The sequence below is a fragment of the Abramis brama genome (assembly GCF_963993115.1).
Source record: "Abramis brama genome assembly, chromosome: 2".
NCBI lineage: Eukaryota > Metazoa > Chordata > Actinopteri > Cypriniformes > Leuciscidae > Abramis > Abramis brama.
The window spans coordinates 54699446-54722200 of NC_139964.1; the positions used below are offsets into that span (position 1 = coordinate 54699446).

At 36.1% G+C, this 22755-nt stretch overlaps 1 long non-coding RNA gene across 1 annotated transcript; it reads right to left on the bottom strand.

Moving 5' to 3' along the window:
• Positions 1-3399: 3399 nt before the first annotated feature.
• LOC311069236 lies at positions 3400-3938 on the bottom strand. Its single transcript, XR_014603498.1, has 3 exons — positions 3834-3938; positions 3607-3726; positions 3400-3491 (listed from the first exon to the last, which is right to left on the bottom strand). It is a non-coding gene; the product is annotated as an uncharacterized lncRNA (long non-coding RNA).
• Between the last annotated feature and the right edge of the window lie 18817 nt (positions 3939-22755).

A 22755-nucleotide genomic window follows, 5' to 3' on the forward strand; every position in this document is an offset into this window, starting at 1 on the left:
AAGTTAATGAGATAATTAACTGATGATTGAGCATTAATGATGAACACCTGCTGTTAACAAGCAGAATCACTGAATGTAAGAGAAACACAAGAACAAGAAACTGACTTCAGCCACAGCCTTAGATGAAATCAACTGAAGAGAAAATACATTAAATCTCTGAAGATCTCAGCAGAGGAGGATTAAACAACTCCACAAACAGCATTACCAGTTTCACTTATTACTTACCAGATTAACTTTATTTATGTAATATCTGTTTTAATAAGAATAATAGTTTTTTATTTGAAGTCACTATGATGGTGGTCAGTGTTTGCTTTAGTTGGGCTCTTGACCCTTGACTCTTTATTATTGGATTTTTTTTCTGGCTGCTGTAATTGTGTGTTAGTGAAGAACATTTGTTGTGGCAAAAAAAAAAAAAAACCAAGAGAAAATAATCAGGTGACGTTGGCTGTTTAATGATGATGACATAATCATCATGTTGTGGCCTGAATCCCTGATCGTATACAGTATAATGCTTTGATTATATAGGTATGTGTTATTTTGTTTTATTCATTGTTGTAGCCATTTAATTCTACAGCATGAGATCTAGCAGTGTTGTGGTTATCAAATAATATGTTGGTTTTTAAAAATATTTATTGCACAAAATCTTTTAATTTTAGAATCAGCAAATGAATCTCAACAATGGTGACAATCAAACGAAAATTTCCAGATCAACAGATAAACTCTGAGCATAAAACAAGCTACTAGCAACGCATCCTGGGAGCCATGGGTGAGTTTTGATTGGTGGTACCCAGCATGCACTGCAGCATGAAGCGTGTCATTGATTGTCACCATTGTTGAGAGTCATACACTGATTCTTGATGTCTAAGTAATAATGTAGATGAAAACATTTAACACACTACACTTTTTTAAAAAAGTCCTGCATAGTATTTGACTAACACTGATGGATTTTATGCTGTCAAGTTACCTAACTACTATCATGAATAAAACAAAATCAATAACACAATACCTACATAATCAATGCATTATACACTGAATGAGATCAGAGATTCAGGCCACAATATGATGAATATGTCATCATCAATAAACAGACAACATCACCTGATCACATTTTCTCTTGGCTTTTTTTTTTTTTTTTTTTGCCACAATAAATTTTCTTTTTAAATACACAATTACAGCAGCCAGAGAAAATCTAATATTAAAAGGAACCCCGACTAGTGCGGCATGTTGGCCTTATAAGATTAATGTGGTGATTAATGTGATTAAAAAGGTGATACAAAAACACTCGTAGGCCTCCATAGTTATTTACGTCTCAATGCATTCTGGGAAGTGACGTGTAAAGGTTGCAGCAGCTTCGTTTATTGTTTTTCCAATGTACCGGCTAGCTAAGTTTTGACAGTAGCGAGATGAACACGTCTGCCGTTCAGCCTTTTCAGTTTGAACCCGAGCTCACCGTAGGCTTAAATCAGGAGAATAACGCGGAAGACGATAGGCCTACTCAAGAGTTACATGAAAATGAAGATTATCAGAGAGTTGAGGAAGCGAGAGTGGGACAAAACAGATGGTGTCTGTGCAGTAACTACTTGCCAATGCCAAACGAGAACGAGAGCGTTTGCTGTAAAGAGCTCCACTTTTTGTCAGCAGCTGTCCTGGGTAGGCTAAGTATAGGCTAGATCAGACGATCGTACAAAATAATATAAATAAGTCATCTACCGCCGTCGTTTGCTTTATTATCCCCAAGCAGTCACTATGTTGAACGGACAGAAATACCTTACTTTACTTATTCACATATTCTTATTCTGTGACCACTTCTTTACATTATGTGATGTTGTTTTTTAAGTTGTGTACATTTTGGAACTTTTTATTTAGAAAATAAAAAGGTTCTTTCTACACAGTCGAATGGAATGCAAAAACTTTAAAGCTCAATATCTCAAAACTGCTCAGAACGCAGATAGAACCTTATAATTCCAAGGGGACGAAATATTACGAGTGTCAAATTCCTTGTTTGTACAAACCTGGCCAATAAAGCTGATTGTGATTCTGATGAGAACATATAGTAAAACGCTATAACAAGATGCTTTGATTGTATTTACAGATACTCCGTGTATCACAGCACACGAAAACTTTAATGCAGTTTGCCTCAATCAAGATGTTTTATGGGCTGCCCTCGTCAGCCTCCATGTGCTTAGTGCTGGTCTACCAAATCGTAACCAGGTCACTAATAGGCAAGTCAAACGTGAACAAGGTTACCTGAGTATGCCTACATAGTAGCCTATACCTAAATAGTGAAAAAAAAGTTAACTGGTGGGAGGGCCGTTCGTTTTTGTGACGTCACAAAATCGACGCCCCTCCCACTATTGTGATTGACAGCAGCGTTTCAACACCGATCCGCCCTCGCTCGTGAGCGAGCTGTCTGTCATCATAGTACATTGATATGCTGGAGAAGAATGGCGTCGTCTAAGCGATTGTGGCGTTCTGTTCTTGGGTGTAATAAGGAACACAGCAGTCATTTTGATGTTTTGATGGAATATTCCCAAAGCATTGACGCGGGGATTCCCTCGGGATTCCCCACAATCAACGTCCATGCTGTCATGTTTGCGCGAATCATTTCACCAGACTGCTTTACAAACGAGGATCAGTATAAAACTGGTTTTGCTAAGAAGCTGCTCCTGAAAAAAGGATCGGTACCAACTATTTGTGTTCGTGCTGCACCTCCAGAAGAACTGAAGTGAGTGTAACGTTTTATTAACCTTTATATTAATCTTTATATTACTCTTTGCAAATCGCTTGCTGCACGCTTCACGATGAAGCTGTAGCAAGCTGTTTACACTCAGGGTACATTACGGCATGTTTTCTATGTACGTTCTCAATATAATTCATAATCCCATGTTTATAATGAACAACCGTTATGGTTATTGTGTTATTGTGTTACAAACGTGTATGCACAGAACAGAGGGGCAGGGTGAGCAAAGATCATTATCATTTAAAGACACATGCACTTAAACGGCGTGCTGAAAACAGAGCTGTTTTTGACCAGGTAAAATGAGTGTTTTCTTACAATACTAATGAGAATTTTTAATTAAAGTATATTACAAACTTTTAATTTAGACCCTAAAGAATCATATTAGCTTGTACAAAAATGGCATTATATGACCCCTTTAAAGTTACTGTGCATTTGAACTATGCTGGTGTGTACGTCATGTTTTCGTAATGATGCAGCTACTTGAAACGTGAAAACTGCTGTGTTTGAAAAATGATCTGTGATCTGGATAGTCTCACTTGTGGAGCCATGACATGTGTTGCATTAACTCTCATGTCCATGACCTGTTTTGAATCTAACACAGAGGAGATAACATCTGCAATCATAGCTGTCATGTAGCTACTGTATAGTCCTTTTCAACAGGCACTGGTCTTGCTCTGAATGTCTTGTGGACTTTGCTCCATGAGATTTTGAACTTGGGTTCATCAACACTCTCCCCATCTTGAAAAACAGCCTGTTCAAAAACAGAAATATGGAAAATAGATACAAGGAGTTAGGAACAGTTTGATGTGCAATATCCAGTGTCACATAGTGCTTGCAAAGGATAGGACTGATTACAGTTCACACACCTGTTCCTTGTTCACATTGTTGTTATGATCCAGAGCAGCAAGCATGGAGGCATGGATCATCACATCATATCCAAAATGTGTTCTCTTTGGGAGGTATTTCAGGTACATGGAGTGATACACCTGAAACAAATTTGAATTTGAAATTAAACTATTAAAATATGTGAGTCACATCCTGCCACATCATAATGAATGGAATATTTATTAAATATGTCTGTATTTGATCATACCTCTAGTTTTGTTGTGTGGATGCACTTTGTCAGATGATCCAGGTCATTCAAAAGCCACTTGTGTTTCACAACCTTCACAAGTGCGTTGTGGGCTTCAGATCCTGGCTTTAACCAAAACTTGCTTCTCTGGCTCGTCTCATCAAGGGGCTCATGAGCACATTGGTGATAGTGCCTGTTCCCTGGCCAGTCGTGTCAGTTGGTAACATGGTGTATTACAGATATCCACTTCTCTTTCTCTTCTCTTTCTTCTTCTCTCACTTCTCTTTCTCTGTCCCAGGCCTTCACATTCCCTTCTCTTAGCTTCAGTTGCCAGTTTTTTGGACACTCCTTTTGCCACATGCCAAGGGTCAAATTCATGGTGTTTTTCTGGATTACTGACCCTCATTTCTTTGACGATTTGTGGATGTATATCAGTGGAGATGGTTGAGACCTTCACTCCATTTTCTTCTATGGTTTTGAGAGCGTCTTTAAAACCTTTGATTTCCATGGTATTAGAGCTCGAAACTTGGGTGCAGCTTATTACCTTGAAGTCCACAACCTTTTGACTCTTTGCATCTAAAAAAGTATATGTACAGTATTTGGCTGAGTGCCCCGGAGAGTCACACCGGCCATCTTCACAGAGAACAACAACTTCTTGTGATTTCATGTTAGTTAACACTGTACTCTGCTCTTTAATCCACACTTTTTCAATGACAGGAAACACAAACTTCTTCCTCAGTGATGTGTATGTGTCTTCACTTATTGTTTTGAGGTTCATGTTACTACAGAAACGCTCAAATTTAGCAAAATGGATGCCACTGAAGAAAACTGATGCTGTTAAAAGCAGGTTTCCTGTCCCTTTAGTCCCACTCAGAGTAGGCTGAGACTGCCATCTGTAACTACAGCTGTAAGCACATGTGAGCTCTAGTGTCAACTGTGATCCTACTGACATTTTTTTAGCTTTTTCACTTCTTCCTGGACAATCAGGGAGCCACACTTTAAACAACGCTGAAGCAATTGGTTTAACTGTTCCTCAAAAACTAGAAAAAGCCTAATTTCTTTATGTGTGTTAGTTGAAGCTTGTGATCCCTGGGTGCTTTGAGAAAACTCAGATGAACTTACAATGTATTCCGGATCACAGTGACTGTACTGTGGTTGACTCTGTTCACTAAGTTCATCATCTGAGAGGAACAGATCCTGGGAGTTATCAACGTCATCCTCCTGTACACGTTTGCCCAATTCAATTTCATGTTTACCTGTGTAAGTATTGTCCTTTTCTACCGGGTAGTCCACATCAGCTGACCACTGTACCACTGCATCCGACTTGTTAACATCCGTCTGCGTTGCTGCATCGGTCATACTTGGAGAACACTGTAGGCCTACAGTTATGGATTTATTAACAGCATCTGGTGGATTGTCGGTTATCTCCATGATCGGCGTAGTGGCCGATGATTCGTCTTCCGCGACTGCAACTGAAGGAGCGGGTTGTTTACATCCTAGCAGGAGAGTGTCCAGAGTCTTTTGCCTTTGACGCTTGTTAGCGCGGCTTTCACTCGCTATGCGCGGACGTTTAGGCTCCTTGTGGCGGAAAATTAAAGGCACAGCATTTGATTTTAATCTTCACTTGTAACCAGCTGCACCTGTGAGCTCTTTTAGCCGACTAAATGTCTCAAATGCATCAGGGCTGAAGTGACGGGAACACAGCCGTGGGTCTTTAGGGAGTTGTACTCGTCCACAAGCAACTTCCCACTCTTTTCAATTTTGTTTCTCCTTTGGAAAGCAGTGGAGGCTTACATCACTCCCCTTATTTCCTTTGGATTGGAAATTACAACCAAATTCTGCACAATGTGGCATTATATTCACGTTTAGGATGTAGCTACAGTTAAACTTAGCGCCATTAGCTCACCTCTCTGTTCTGAACGCAACCAATACACATCATCGACCCAGAATGCATTGCGCGCGCAAAAATAATGGCGGCCTTCGTAGTTCAAATTTTGTAAAACACTGTGAGGATTTTTTAAATAACGAAAATATTTTATGTATTTATAACTATGTATTTTGTAGGAGAGAGCAATTGTAGCATATTTAGGCCTATGTGTCTTAATAGTTGGGGTTCCTTTTAAAGCGTTAAGAATCAAGAGCCCAACTAAAGCAAACACTGACCACCATCATGGTGACTTTAAATGAAACTATTGTTTACATTAAAACATAACTTACACAAAGTCACACTGGTTAGTAATACGTGAAGCTGGCAATGCTGTTTGTGGAGTCTTTTAATCCTCCTCTGCTGAGATCTTCAGAGATTTAATGTCTTCTTTTCTCTTCAGTTGATTTCATCTATGGCTGTGGCTGAAATTAGTTGCAGTTCTTGTGTTTCTCTTTGGCTGCGTTCGAAACCGCATACTTCCCTACTATATAGTAGGGGAAAAGCAGTAGGCGAGCGAAAACGTATGTACGAATCCTTAGTATTCGTAAAAGACTAGGCGAGAATTACCTGGGTGACGTACTAATTCTCGCGAGATTCAGACATGCGTATACTTATAGTGCGTTCGAATATGCCTACTTACCTACCATATAGTAGGAGAAAACAGTACATGAAAGGAGTAGTATGTTCGAAACATCAATATTCACAAAAGAGTAGGCGAGAAGTTCCCGGATGATCTACTGCTTCCGCCCAGATTTTCGAGTGCTCAACCGATGGATACTTTTCTATCCCAGGAGGCCACGGGAGAGGATACGTCATAATCGAACATCGCGGAGATCAGCGACGCGGGTGCTTTCAAATGTGAGTAAACACGGTTCCTTGTGTTAAAATCGCATGTGTTGAACTACTGTAGAGTAAACTGTTGAATTGTTGAAGGTGTAAAAAGACGTTAGACCGTATAGTATAGTTGTGATTTTGCTGTAAAAACACGTTTTATTATGTATACATAATAAAACATGTTTTTACAGCAAAATCACAACTATACTATACAGTCTAACGTCTTTACACCAATACTTTTAGAAGATTTTCCTGTCAGATGTAAATAGACATTTAAAATGAGCGTCTTTAAGATGTATATGGTTTATGTAAATCCACTTTGGAGACGTAAACGTGTGCTTACTGGAGCTCCCTTGATAGCAAAGACGCTCATTTTAAATGTCTATTTACATCTGACAGGAAAATCAGGGTATTTTAGGGATCTTACTAAAATATAAAGTAAGATAATGTTGCTACTTTGCTACTTTTGTACTTCTAATACAATCAAATGACATTGTGCTGTTAAAATGACTGCTTTTGTATTATGTTTGTGTATTTTTGTAGGATCTGAAATGTCTGCAGACTGGTGTGAGCACTGAGGATGAGGAGATCCTTGCATAAATCATAATATGAGATTTCATACACAGGAAAAAAAGAACAATGACAAGGTTACATATCTTTAAATAATTCATCATAATACATACATTTTTTTTTTGTTATTTGTTATTTATAAGCCTGAGGGATGAAATGAGAGGTAAATTGAACAATAAAAAGTTCAATTTACTTTTGCTTGTGGGTGAAAAATTGTGGATAAAATAAAGAAATTAACATATTCAAGAGATGACGATTTTGGGTTTTCGTGATAAAAATAATATTGTTAAGGATAAAATTGGGTCACATTAGTAGGGTTTAAATGGACTGCATTTATATAGCGCTTTCACAGACCTATGGCCACCAAAGCACTTTACATATTGCCTCACATTCATCCATTCACTCACTCATTCATACACCGACGGCGGTGTCAGCCATGCAAGGCGCCATCCAGCTCGTCGGGAGCAGCTGGGGTTAGGTGTCTTGCTTATGGACACCTCGACACTTGGTCAGGTGGAACCGGGGATTGAACCACCAACCTTCCAGTTTGTAAACAACCTACATGAACCACTGCCGCCCCTAAGTTCTTATTTAATAATAATTTTGTCAATATCAAAATATTTACAGATAGATGAATTAAACCTGTCGCTCATATCTTTTAAGTTGTTGCGCTTGTGAGAACGCTGTAGGTCACATGAAAACGTCAACATGGCGGATGATGTACGGCTCGCATTCATACTTAAAGTCACACTGTGGAGAAATTGTGTTTTTGTCAAACAGCGACCCCTATAGTCGCTTTGGAATACTTGCACTGTCGTAAATACCCCTCCACCCCCCAACAGCGTCGTCTGATATCCCTCAGGACTACGTGATAAATACACCTCACAACACCTGAGTTCAGCTGGCAAGCTAGGCAATAAAACATAACGCAAAAAAACACGTAAGAGAAACGAGTGTTTGTTAGCAAGTCTGTTAACAGCTCTGATAATCGAAAGCTAGCTAGACATATGTGGAAATTATTGGACTGGTCTAATTATCAGCAATGGATGAATGAACAGCATGTAAAAAAATGACATACTACAAGCAAGCGCAACAACATACAACATAGAATGCAAACAAGTTTACAAATAAGAGATTTATTTACTGGCCACTTAATGCGTTTTCTCAGATCGGATTTCTGATTTATCAAAACGATTCCATTTACACCTGGTCACATAAATGTGTTTTTGCGAAACGGATTTAAATCCGATCTTCAATTCTCGCGCTATATGCAGATTTAATGGAGTGCACGTCACCGAAAGCAACAGATATGAACTGCATTTTATTGATCATCAGCTAAAATTTCAAAATCAAAGACCGCAATAAGAGAGAGCAATAACAGCCCTGGTAAGATCACTTCATTTCTTTACTTTTAATGATGATGATTGTGTGTTAAGCGTCTGTGACTTACTTTCTCTTGATGACTATGCTCAGTTGCTTATCTGCGGTGATGCGTGTTCCAGTAGCGTCGTCATATCTGGCTATAACATATAGCCTATAACACGCTCTCACACGGTTTTCTTTTCTTTCTTTTTTTTTAGCATTTTTGGGAGGAGTACAATTTACATGTGGTTTCAACAACCAGATGCATTTACACTTGTCCAGTTTCGTCTGGAATGCGTCTCAGACCTCCTGAAGTGGTTTGAACGATCGGATTCAAATCCGTCTCGAATGCGTTTCGGAGGGCATTTACAACTGGTCTTTTCACGATCGGATAGCTATCCGATCTGAGAAAACGCATGAAGTGGCCAGGTGTAAACAGCCCCCATGACAAAAACATACGCACGAAAGCCGAAAACAAACGCTGGTTGGCCTCTCACGTCTATAAATAATGTGTAAATAAATAATAATCTCTGTAGCATATTGGTATCATATGCAATGTTTTAATTAGTTTATATAATATGGTTATAAAATAAAACTCCAAAATAACCTGCAGGGAACGTTCAAAGAAAACATCTTTGTTTGACCGGTTGTGAACACATGCGGCAAACACGACTAGAATTTGGCTAAAATAACCTCTGATGATGACGTTCTCTGTAGGTTATAAAAATAAAATATTATAATAAATTATAATAAAAATTATATTTTATTATTATTATTTATGTTGGTACATTGTTCAGTATTATATTGAGAGCACTTTTTGTTAAACTTACTATTGTGAGGAAGAAATACTTCAAGTAGGCTATACAGTATGTCTACCATTTGTAAAGGTGAGTTTTATCATTTTAATTATATGCACTAGAGTATATGTATGTATATTTTTTATTTCTATTTATTTATTTTTGGTACATTTCTTAAGAAGCATAATTTATTTTTAGACTTATTTGTTGGCCAGTTGTGGTCTGTGCAATAAATATTAAAAGTTCTAAACCATCTATTGTTTTGTTGTTCCACTATATGATAATATTTTAATATTTAAGTTAATAGGTGTCTCTCACATTGTCCCACAGCAACATTAAACTAGTGTAGATTAGTGTACAATGTTTTATAATAATAAGATGTGCTATTTAGTGTCCATTTCATTCATTTAACATTTCATATTGGGGGTATCCAAGAAATTTCTTATTTTTTTATTTTATTTTTTTTTTTAAGTAACGCAATAGTTACTTTCCCTGGTAATTAGTTACTTTTGTAATGATGTAATTCAGTTACCAACGCAGTTACTTTTTGTGAGAAGTAACTAGTAACTATAACTAATTACTTTTTTAAAGTAACTTACCTAACACTGATGAACACTGAGCAGTGTTAATTTAGCATGGGCGTTTTGCTGTGTACTATTACATAAATCTTACCTGTTTCATTTACGTATGACTGACACATATGAATCACATTCAGTTTATTAATTTGTTTTTGTTAAAACTATGTAATCCAAATGGATGAAATTTTATATGCAATTCAAATACATAAATCTTATGTTTATACATAATTTGTTTTTTGAGTGTACATAAAATTGGAATTCAATGTAACTTGATGTAAAAAGAAATGGAAACGAGTATTTATGAATAAATTGTGAATCGGTCTCAATAAAACCATATATTCATGTTGAGACTATTCTGTTTGCCAGTGCTAAATCATATAAACCCACAAATTTGTATTTACACACTTTTACAAACTCTGGGTAACACTTTATTTTAATGTCCTTGTTACAAACGTTACATGTACTTACCATAGTGATAACAGTAAATTATGCATAATTACATCACGCAACTAACCCTCAACCAAATCCTAATCCTACCCTAACCCTATAAGTACATGTTGTTAATTAATATTACTCAGTACTTAAATATGTAATTACACTGTAACAATGACACCTTAAAATAAAGTGCAATAAATCTGTTTATATTTCCCATCCCAATTACAGGTTCATATTAATTTTTCTTGCTGAAATCATATTCAGTGTACATGGCCGTTGACACACACACACACACACACACACAAACATACATACAACAACAATTCTTATGCCAAAAAGACAGTTTTTCAGTCCTTTTTTATTTTATACACTCCTTTTCAAATGCAATTAAACGTATACATCTCTCACACACAAACACACTTTTATTCACACACTTACATCATGTGTCACATTAACACAAACAATCACTCACTCTAAAGACTGAATAGTTATGAATAGAGATTGGCGCTCTCTCTCTCTCTCTCTCTCTCTCTCTCTCTCTCTCTCTCTCTCTCTCTCTCTCTCTCTCTCTCTCTCTCTCAGCTAATCTCCATATGAACACTCTCTGATCCACTTTTTCTCTCCTCTTTTCACATGGGGGAAGGTACGGACAGATGGGATCAAATCGAAGAAAGAGTGGAGAGGATGGACAGAGCCAGTGAAAGCCAGACACACAGTGCAAGCATGTCAGCAGTTTAAGTCCAAACTGTCTCCTGAGAATCTACTATATCAGCTTATAGGAGGCTCAACAAATATCAGATGAACAGCTGATGTCTCACAGACACAACATTTTGAGTTGTTGAGTCTCTAAATATAGGCATACTACTTTTTATTCATAAGACTTAAGAAATAGTTCAGCTGGGGTTTGATTAATGTTAAATAATGTTTGACTTGAATAAAATCAATTAATGTTGATGTTACCACATTAAGCACATTATTAAATATACTATAAAATATATTTAGGTACACTGTATTTTTTGTACTGGCCACTACATTTTATTTTTAGTGACTTATGGTAATAGTACAAATATGTGTCACCTCATAGATATCTAATAATAATACAAGTTTCCATCACAATAAAAATGTTAACATGCTGTAAACTATCTAGACGTATTGGTCTACTTACTATGAGTTACTATGAACTGTTATTTGGAAAAAGCTTATTTTTTTTATTTTTTTCACAGACAAAACATAAAAGTATATGGGTTTGGAATGGTGAATAAATACACTCAAAACATTATTCTTTAACCTAACTTAATTCAATTATGGACAGTGGTTCCACACAAGCAAATTATTTTTTATTAACATTAATGGAATTTTTTTAATCTATTCCATATGTGCTATTTTTTTAATCTATTCCATATGTGCTAATCTATTCCATATTGTGTTGTGACAACACAACTGAGAACGAATCTATGTGAAATAGTAATGTCCAACCAAATCAATGGAATTGCTTCCCTGTAACTTAAACCGGTTAAGTTTAGTGTCCACAAGTTTAGTTAACACAAATCAGTCATGTAATCCAACACAAACGGATTAAGAAAAAAATAAATTATACATATACAGTATTTAAGCAGATTGAACACAATCAAATTAAGTTTGGACAAAATGTATAGCAATTTTGTTGCTTAAGCTCATTTTAATTAAGCAATTTGAACAAGCAGAAAACATATTATTTTTCAGTGTAACAACAGAATTTTTGAGTGAACTACTTCTTTTAGCTAGCCTAACGTCGTCATACTCAGATTCTAGTCAGAATGTGAGTCTGATACTGCTCCATTGGGCTGTGATTATGGAGCGTGTTTCAACCGAACCTGGGCTGCGTTCAGCCCCGACAAAACGTTGCACAACGTTTTTTAAACAGAAACGGTGATGCGTTGAACACACTGTTCTGATGACGCAAGAGTTGCAACTATGGCAGCTGAGAAGGCCATTCTTTGTGTTCTTTGTGAAGAATTTTTGGAGCCTGATGAAGTCGGTATAAATATGTTTTTAATACTACAAAATATGCCCGATGTTACAGTTACTGCACTTGCCGCCCAGAACAAAAGAGAACATCCCAATCAAGTGAAGGGATTGCTGAAACTGAAATGGAAGCACACATCTTACCTAATTCAGACTAAAACATCTATTTAGCCTCACATACTGACTTTATTTGTAGTTCATACTGTTTTAATACCCTGTATTTTCTTTCTCATTTTTAGGAAAAGCACTTAATTACCATTGTTTATTTCTATACAAAATGTCATACACTTGCAATGAAGCTAAAAATATAAACAACTACATCATTATGTTGATATCCTATATTTTTACAATAAAACTTACGACAAACATGTCTTCTAATATCCTCAGTTGTTGCGTATATCGAGCTGCATCGAACACATTTGTAAATTACTTTCCTTGAACCCATTGTGCCAGTTCACTTTAATACCGCGTGCTTTATATACATGTTGCTGCTGATTGGACTGCAGTTCTGACACACCCACCAAACAAGAGAAAACGTATCTCAAACCCCGTTGCACACCGGTGCACGCTGTTTCCAGGAAACATGACATTCAACCCGGAAACCGTAGCAAAATATTGTGCACCGTTTTGAACTTGAACGTGCCCCAGGAAAAAAAAATGCCTCTGCACTCAATTGGATAGACCTACAACCAATCAGAGCAACGGAGTAAGTGACGTATGTTTTTCATTCACGTTTCCGATCGACAAATGCCTTGATCGCGGTCTATATCTTCTATAACAGACGCGATGGCGGAATCTGTCATGATGTTTTGTAAACAAAGTTCGGGGGGAGCACGTTCAAATAATCAATCCAATCAACTTGTCATCAAACAATGACCATGTCTACCCTATCAGCATGAGAGGAAGCATATATTTATTCACTCTGTCAACTCACCTAACATTCCTTGACAGTTTTCAGCATCCCTCCACTCACTCTCGGCTTGTTCTTCCACAGCCTGGAATACGGGGCCGAATACCGAGTCCGGAGCCTCTCCTCGGACAGCACGCCAAATATGCATTTATTCTATCTGACTTATTTGTAAGTGTGAACTCGTGAAATCTCAATTTTCCAGCGGCAGTCATCTTTGTTGTAAACGAATTAAACCCTAGCGCTCTTTGGTGACGTGGATGACGTTACTGTTGATCATCTGTCCATCATCGTATAAAGCCCGCCCTGACAATTTGATTGGTCCGAACAACTTTTGTTCGGGCATAATAGCTCCTCAACGGATCAAGTCTATGGGATTAATATCCTGCCATGATTCAAAACTGAAAATAAAGTTCTGAAAGGTTGAAACTAAGTGTTTGAAAACTCAAAATCTTATAAAAAAAGTTTTGCAAGATCGAAAAATAAGTTTTGCAAGCTTGCAAAATGTAAAAAAAATAAAAAATATCTCTGCAAACATTATGTTGTTTTTGAGATTTCCTTCTTCAGAACTGCAAAAAAAAAATTACGATGTTGCGCAAACAATTTTTCAGAGTTTCAAATTTGTCAGTGTTCTCCCACTGTATTAGTTTGTTTTCCAGGTTTGAAACCTTGTAAATGGTGATCTGAAAACTGGTGTGCGAATGTGTGAAAAAAAGTTTTGAAACTCTGAAAATAGAGTTTTGCAGGCTTGCAAAGTGGTAAAAAAAATAAAAATCTCTGCAAACATAATATTGTGTTTGAGTTTTCCTTCTTCAGAAGTGCAACACTCTTTTTTACGGTGTTGTGCAATCATTTTTTCAGAGTTTCGAATTTGTCACTGTTCTCCCAGTGTATAGTTTGTTTTCCAGATTTGAAACCTTGTAAATGGTGATCTGAAAACTGGTGTGCGAATAGGTGAAAAAAAGTTTTGAAACTCTGAAAACTGAGGTTCGAAAGGGCGCAACTTATTACATTACATTACATTTGCACTCCTATTGCAGACTATTTTTTCAGAGCTGAGTTTACAACACCCACTTTGCGGAGATACGCCCTCACAGTTGCGAGCTTGCGACTCACGTGATTTGTGGCAGCGTTGTCACGCAGCTCTGCTCTGAAACTCTGAAACTCAGACTGAGCGAAAATGAAGCTTCGCAACTTCGCAACTTAAAAAAAAGCCTGGAGGGAGGGCCTTCTGCTATTGGCCAATGCTTTGCTGTCTGCTGACGTACAGTCCAATCACAAGTCGTATTTACTGGAAAGGTGGGATTGACCGACTGCTCCGCCAATGACGAAATTCTCACTCTCGAAATTCTCATGCTCACTCGCCTCACACACAGTCTATGCTCATACAGCGAGCGACTTACTTTCCTCAGCTGGCGACTCACTTTCCTCAGCTGGCGACTCACTCTCCTCACACAGCGAGCGACTTACTTTCCTCAGCTGGCGACTCACTCTCCTCACACAGCGAGCGACTTACTTTCCTCAGCTGGCGACTCACTCTCCTCACACAGCGAGCGACTTACTTTCCTCAGCTGGCAAATCATTCTCCTCACACAGCGAGCGACTCAGTCATGTACATTGGCCTAATATTATAATAAAATCTCAAGTACTGTATTGGTGCAATAACTAACTTCAGTAAACTGTTCAATTGTTGTGTTGTAAAAGTCATTTATTCTGAACCAATAATCTTAAATTGATTCTCATTGCATTTTTTTTAACATTTATAAAGGCAATTTCCCCCTAACTGTCATCTTTCAAGTCAAATTCTATACATTTTAAGTCACTATATTAGCCTACTTTTACCAATCAAATTGACTAGTATCAACAAAAAAAAATTGTTCCCACTGCAGAGAAAACAGAATCTGCATCAGAGGTGGCATTTATAAAAAGTTTAATATGCAAAACAAGCATAAAAAAAAAACAAAAAAAATAAAAATGAAAAAAACTCAAATATTCAACATGAATGCATGGGGCAAAAATATAAAAATATTTAGTGTATATTATGTGTATTTTATGTTTGTTTAAGGACTGCTGCTGGCCAATAAAAAAGCCAATAAAACTTATGAATACAATTGTAGTTAAAAAACAAATAATAATCATAAAACATAATGGGGCATTCATGTTGAATATTCTTTTGAATGGTGTTATCAAATAATAATCTGTTATAATCTGATTGTAATTTATAGGCCTACAGTTAACTAATGTGATCTTTACAAAAACATAATGGTGTATGTAACTTTGAAATGTGTTTTACCTATTTTGATACCAATGTGAATCAGCAAAAATGGAAACGTCACTTTTTCAGAATATTCTATTTTAAAGATAATTTATAAAATAAACTTTTTAAAAAGCCGTGCATCCTGTTAGCGTATCCTGTGCGCTTTCGTCATTGGCGGAGCAGTCGGTCAATCCCACCTTTCCAGTAAATACGACTTGTGATTGGACTGTACGTCAGCAGACAGCAAAGCATTGGCCAATAGCAGAAGGCCCTCCCTCCAGGCTTTTTTTTAAGTTGCGAAGTTGCGAAGCTTCATTTTCGCTCAGTCTGAGTTTCAGAGTTTCAGAGCAGAGCTGCGTGACAACGCTGCCACAAATCACGTGAGTCGCAAGCTCGCAACTGTGAGGGCGTATCTCCGCAAAGTGGGTGTTGTAAACTCAGCTCTGAAAAAATAGTCTGCAATAGGAGTGCAAATGTAATGTAATGTAATAAGTTGCGCCCTTTCGAACCTCAGTTTTCAGAGTTTCAAAACTTTTTTTCACCTATTCGCACACCAGTTTTCAGATCACCATTTACAAGGTTTCAAATCTGGAAAACAAACTATACACTGGGAGAACAGTGACAAATTCGAAACTCTGAAAAAATGATTGCACAACACCGTAAAAAAAGAGTGTTGCACTTCTGAAGAAGGAAAACTCAAACACAATATTATGTTTGCAGAGATTTTTTTTTTTTTTACCACTTTGCAAGCCTGCAAAACTCTATTTTCAGAGTTTGAAAACTTTTTTTCACACATTCGCACACCAGTTTTCAGATCACCATTTACAAGGTTTCAAACCTGGAAAACAAACTAATACAGTGGGAGAACACTGACAAATTTGAAACTCTGAAAAATTGTTTGCGCAACATCGTAATTTTTTTTTGCAGTTCTGAAGAAGGAAATCTCAAAAACAACATAATGTTTGCAGAGATATATATATATTTTTTTTACATTTTGCAAGCTTGCAAAACTTATTTTTCGATCTTGCAAAACTTTATTTTCAGTTTTGAATCATGGCAGGATATTAATCGCATACAAGTCCAGACCGAACTTCCCGACCTCAAAATTTTGTGGGCGGGGCTAAGTTCGGCTGGCATCCAGGCTATCTTTTAGCCTGTGTAATTTGTTGCACCTGATGTGTGTTTTACACCCGGCTGCTTTGGAGCTGTATTTGCAGTATCCTGAGGGAGCCTTACAACTCACCAGCCTTCAAAGAACTGCATTTAGACTGACTGATGGGATGAGACATGGCAGCGAGCGATCAACTTCTGTGTCCTTCACTCCATCTCTCTCTCACACACGCTCTCTCTTTTTGGTGATGGTGCGATCACTTTAGAAGTCTGTTTCCTGCTGGAGAGCTGCTTCTCTGGGAGGACGTATAAAATTTGCTTTTATATATGCAAAATCATTATAGCAAAAATACAAGGACATATGCTTTTGAACACTGATTGTTGCACACTGACTGACCAACAAATATTTATTAATTTATTAAAAAAAATATTATTTTACTACCTCTTGGCTCAACATAAAATATATATTTTTTTTTTGTTGGTCTTGATCATTCTCTTTCTTATGTTTATTGGGATTTAAACGCAGATGCCAATCCGAGAACAGTTCTGATAGGATGCTTTTCACTCTGAAAGCTCTTGAACAACTTTATCCTTTGAAATTGTTTTTAATCCATGTTTACAGTTGATCAGCTCTGCAGCCTAAACGGGAGATTCCCAGAAGGAAAGCGTTTAAAATCTTAAGCATGTAATCTGTTAGATCTCATGAGCTGATAAAAAAAAAAAGAGAAGATGTTTGTTGTTAGCCTGAAGTGTGAGGACATGCTGTGGTATCTAGGAAAGAAGGGAAGATATGGCAGTTTCATCACAGCTCTCTCAGCAACAGCAGGAACAAGTTATTGTAAGACAAAATTATCATAGAGAGAGAGAGAGAGAGAGAGAGATGGATGTGTGTGTGTGTGTGTGTGTGTGTGTGTGTGTGTGTACCTTGTTCATGGAAAAATGGCAGCAATAGAGTGATGCAGGTATGGCGTCAAAATGTTCCTATGGGTTTTTATAATGGGGTTTGATAAATTTAAAGGTGAACTAAGTAACTTTTTTATCTTAACCGAACAGCTTCGGAGTCATTGGAATGGTTATATGACTGTTTTCGGGTTGAATGGTGGTCTTCTCGCACCCCTCGAGCCCCTGTGAGATGAAAAACCACCCTTGCAACTTTGGGCCGGCGGGCCGCCGGCCGCTGCATCAGGAAGTATCGCGTGATATCAGGTCTCGCGATATAACAAACTGCTTTACGGCACTGCACACATATACTATCTAAACATTTATATGCTAGCCTTCTGTGTATTATACATACCTCAGTGGACATGGCTCCGTGCGTTCGCCGGGTTCTTTGAAAACAAATGCACATGACCAGCGGGAGAAGATGGGACGAGCCAACGAGTTAAGGACAGTGTTGTCAAATATCTATTCCGAAGCTGTAGGGGGAGCTCTATAGAGAAACCCGCGAGCAAAAAGCGAGAAAACAGCGAAGAAGTCAGCAAAGCTGCATAATGCAGCTTTAAATAAAGCCTGTGGTGGTAAACATACTTTGACGTTTTGTTCTACAGCGTACACTGCACACACTCACACCGCAAGCTATCTTATCTAGTTACTTATTAAAAACGTAAATTTTCAAAAACGAACATAACTGCTTCAAAATTTGCATTTTCGTTATGGGTGAGGGTAATTTATGTTATTCAATAAAACGTCAAAGTATAGTCAGGTTATGTTTACCACAGGCTTTATTTTACACATAAATGGAAAAAACCCATTATAAAATCCCATAGGAAAATCTCGAAGGAACCAGCGGTGAATTAGTCATGCCTGCACCACTCTATATTCAAGATACCAGGTAACAAAAATAAAAAAAATCATATAAGCACACTGACGAAGTAATCGGCACGAGTTATAAAATAATATTATTGTAAGTGTAGGGAAGCACTTACACACCAATAAGTAGCCATTAAGTAAATGGTATAATTATTTTTTGTTTATTATTTATTTTTAATTTTTAGTTCTACAGAGCAACACACCCCTAATTTTTAAGAGTTGCTCCTAAAGGTCCAACGCTGGGGACAGCTTTTAGCCTTAAGATTGTTTGTTAATATGGCCCCAGGTTAATCTATAATTCATTTATTTAAGTTATGTATTCTTTGTGCTTTTTGCTTTGTAATGGTGACTTGTAGCTTGTAGATGGGTCAATGACGTGACGCCTAAATTTTCTGTCCGATTGCATTTTTTCAGGCAAAAATGGGTTTAAATGCATAAAAAGATACTGTATATTTATAGTACCTCTCCCATGTATGTACTCACTTTAACTTTTAAAAAACCTTTACTTATTTGTTATTTTTTTTGTTATTTAAAGTGTCAAAACATCATGTGGTGCGACCGTCCGGCCATAACTTCTGTTTTGAAAACGTCTTTGAAATTACTCTGAATTTATTCAAATTTATTTTCTTCACTATTTGGCATGATTTCCAAAATGTTTTGTAATCCTTTAAAAAAATTCAAAGCATTTGTATTTATATTTCCATCATAATATACAAACAAACTTTGTCCGATGATGTCCATTTTATGAAATATCATGTGGTGCGACCATCAAGGAACTACCATTTTGGGACTTATATGTTGAAAACTATTCAAACACAGTAAGTTACATCATAAAACAATTTACCAAGGACCCATGGAAGCAGCAAGCAGGTTTGTAATTCTCTCAAATTGGAAAAAAAATAAACCTTTGTAATGGTTGGTATGTAGTTGCCACATTTGGATGTCATGTGGTGTGACCTCAAAAAAAATTAATATTAAAGTTATTTCTACAAATATATATTTTTATTGTAAATTTCATAGTGACCTTTTTTGGCAAACTAGCTTGTTTTGTTAAGGTGGCCAATTCTGTGCCTGTAAATTATGATTGAATTTGAAAATATCATATGGTGCGACCAAATATCATGTGGTGCGACCACTGCAGACTGTTTTCCATGATAGATATATGTCCTAGATTGACAGTTTTATGCTTTTATATTCAATTGACGGTTTATATAAAAAAAGTACTTTACTTTAGTATCATTTGGAATAGATTTTTATGCAATTTGGGATCTTTTTTATAGATTTCAGACAGTTTGTGTTTACTCTTTGTACAATATGAGAAAAATGCAACAAAAAAAAATCAGAGCATGTAATTTCAGTTTAGTAATAATGCATTTATTAGTAGTGTATTTATTATTGCCTATTTATTTATTTAAAACTATTTTAATCTATTTTACCAGATGCCACTGCCAAGCGAAAAAATTCTAACCCTGCAGCAAGAGCAGAGTACCTTGATAGGAGAAGAGTGAAATATTATTACAGTTTAAAATATCTGTTTTCTATGTGAATATATAGTAAACTGTATTTTATTCCTATGATCAAAGCTGAATTTTCAGCATCGTTACTCCAGTTTTCAGTGTCACATGATCTTTCAGAAATAATTCTAATATGTAACCCTAGACCACAAAACCCAATGGGTCAATGTCACATGGGTAATTTTTTTGAAATTGAGATTTATACATCATATGAAAGCTGAATAAATAAGCTTTCCATTGATGTATGATTTGTTAAGATAGAACAATATTTGGCCGATACAACTGAAAATCTGGAATCTGAGGGTGCTACAAAATCGAAACATTGAGAAAATCGCCTTTAAAGTTGTCCATTTATGTTTGCAATATTGCTATATTCACTCAAAAAATAAATGTTTATAAATTTATGGTAGGACATTTACAAAATGTAAAACATGATCTTTATTTAATATCCTAATGATTTTTTGGAATAAAAGAAAAATCGATCATTTTGACCCATACAATGTATTGTTGGCTATTGCCACAAATACCCTGTGCGACTTGTGACTGGTTTTGTGATCCAGGGTCACTAATGATTTGCTGCTCAAGAAACATTTCTGATTATTATCAATGTTCATATTTTTTTTGGAAACCGTGATACATTTTATATGTCAGGATTATTTGATGAATATAAAGTTCAAAAGAACAGCATTTATTTGAAATAGAATCTTTCGGAACATTATAGCCTGCGCCTGAATGTGACACTGAATGTGTCCTTGATTAATAAAGTATTAATTACTTTAAAAAACTATTGACCCCAAATGTTACCTGTATACAATACTTTTATGGAATAATTTATATCTATAACATTATTATTTGTTAGAAAGAAATTCTAAGTCAAGTTAAATTAAATGGTGCACTTGTGTTAGTGAAGTGATTTTTTTTTTTATAAAAGTGAGTTTATAAAATGTTTATGTTCAGGAAAATTCTGTGAAATGTGTATAAAATCTGGTTTAAATAAACATTTTTTTATAAAATGTATTGTTCATTGATCTCTTTAAATAGATTTTTAACTATATAAGGTTTTCGTGTCATTTGGAGCGACCACTTATCATGTGGTGCGACCAATAAAAGCTATCACTGTATTAAATTTAAAATAAAATATCTTATTTCTGTGGCTGAAATATGAATCACTGATACAGTATGCTTTAGTAAATTATATTTTTAAAACATTTCTATCAGTTTTATGCGATTTACAGGAAAAATAAGTCTGTTAACTGCATTTTAGAAGGCGACTGAAATTGCAGAACAAAAATATGAGATCATTATATACAAAAACTCAAAAGAAATTCAAATACTCTGTTTTTAAACACTTTAATTACTGAGAACATGTAAAAAAAAAATACATTTATGTTAAGGAAATTTATTAATTTTAAGATAAATCACGGTCGCCCCACATGACATTTTTTAAGCCTATGGACAATTCATCTAGATGAAAAAACACTAAAATCACTTAATTTAAATTTTTTATTTGAATTTATATGTACACAACATTCTTAATGATTGAACAATTGCAATATATATTGTTAATTTTCGTATTTTAAAATTGGCCTGTTGAAAATCCTTATACGTCATTGACCCAGATATGTCCCAGTTTCCTGTTCCCATCATTTATCTATGATTGCTTGCACCTGTTTCCTGTCTGTTTAATTACCTTTGTATATATTGGCCTTCTGTTTCATTTGTTCTTTGTCAGGTCTTGTCATTTCATGGTGGTTTTGTTGAGTTCTGTTCCTGTGTTTCCTTGTGTTTTGTTTATCTTTGTTATTTTATTAAAATTATCTGCACTTGGTCATCTCTGAATTCCTCATTACGTTAATATTCATTAACGTTAAATTATCCAGTAATTGTTAGCAGCTGCAACAGAACATGGGCAACTTGACAAATTGTGAAAACCCCATTTTATGTATCCTGAATTCAATTAAGTTTTTGCATTTGATACATTTCTAGACTGAAAATAAAGTAAAATAAAATTTGAATATAATTATTATAACAATTCAACAAATAAATTAAATATTAAAATATTGTGAAAATGATGTTCATCTTGGTTTTCATAATGTTCCCATCTCATATTATTCATCAGTGACACATCACAGAATATGGAGGTGTGATTTGACAAGCTTCGTGACAACCTTCAATTTGAATTGAGGTTTAAATGTTTCCTTCAGAAAATGGGTGCCTTAATGGAATTGTGTTTTCTTTTTTCACTCTGTGACACACATTTACAAACACAATGGCTGTTTCTCTTTTTTATCAAACAACCTTTTCCCCAGCTGCGAGTTCCCTATTATTATCCATGTGTTGCTGTGATTACATTTTAAGTAATTGTTTCCGGCCGAAATCATCCATAGAAATAAATATTGCCAATTTAGTAGTTCTGCATTTATTCCATTGAATCTGGTCCTGATTCGTATGGGGGTCAAACAACACTCCTGGGCCAACAGAACACGTGTGTACACATTTATGATGAATGTGATGTACAGCCTTCAACAACAATCTGCTCATGTATGACCTCAGACTCCCACAGTGACGTGCATGGTGTCATTTTGGCATGAAGCAAACAAACGGTCCAATTAATCCCCTCTCCATGATGCTTTCTTCATGCATGTTGACACACGTGATGTGAATAGTAATTTAGCATACGTGTACTGTAGTCAATATTAGTCGCTTCACATGCACAGCATGGTGCCATCTCACACAATTGATCGCAATTAATATCTCTGGAACAATTAAATGCTCATCATTTACTCACATGCACTCACTGTGTCCATCAAATGAGCATCTTTTCTGCTATAATCACTGT